Source organism: Arachis duranensis, chromosome 2 (assembly GCF_000817695.3).
Source record: "Arachis duranensis cultivar V14167 chromosome 2, aradu.V14167.gnm2.J7QH, whole genome shotgun sequence".
In the NCBI taxonomy this organism is placed as follows: Eukaryota; Viridiplantae; Streptophyta; class Magnoliopsida; order Fabales; family Fabaceae; genus Arachis; species Arachis duranensis.
In genome coordinates, this window is record NC_029773.3 from 70305416 (window position 1) to 70305737 (window position 322).

Sequence of the window (322 nt, forward strand, 5' to 3'; positions counted from 1 at the left end):
TCCATGTAATTCACCTCTTCTATTGAAGGGTTCTCAGGATCATAAGCTTCTTCCTCAGATGAAGCTTCCTTAGTACTGCTTGGTGCATTTTGCATCCCAGACAGACTTTGAGAAATCAAATTGACTTGCTGAGTCAATATTTTGTTCTGAGCCAATATGGCATTCAAAGTGTCAATCTCAAGAACTCCTTTCTTCTGACTAGTCCCATTGTTCACAGGATTCCTTTCAGAAGTGTACATGAATTGGTTATTTGCAACCATTTCAATCAGCTCTTGAGCTTCTGTAGGCGTCTTCTTCAGATGAAGAGATCCTCCAGCAGAGT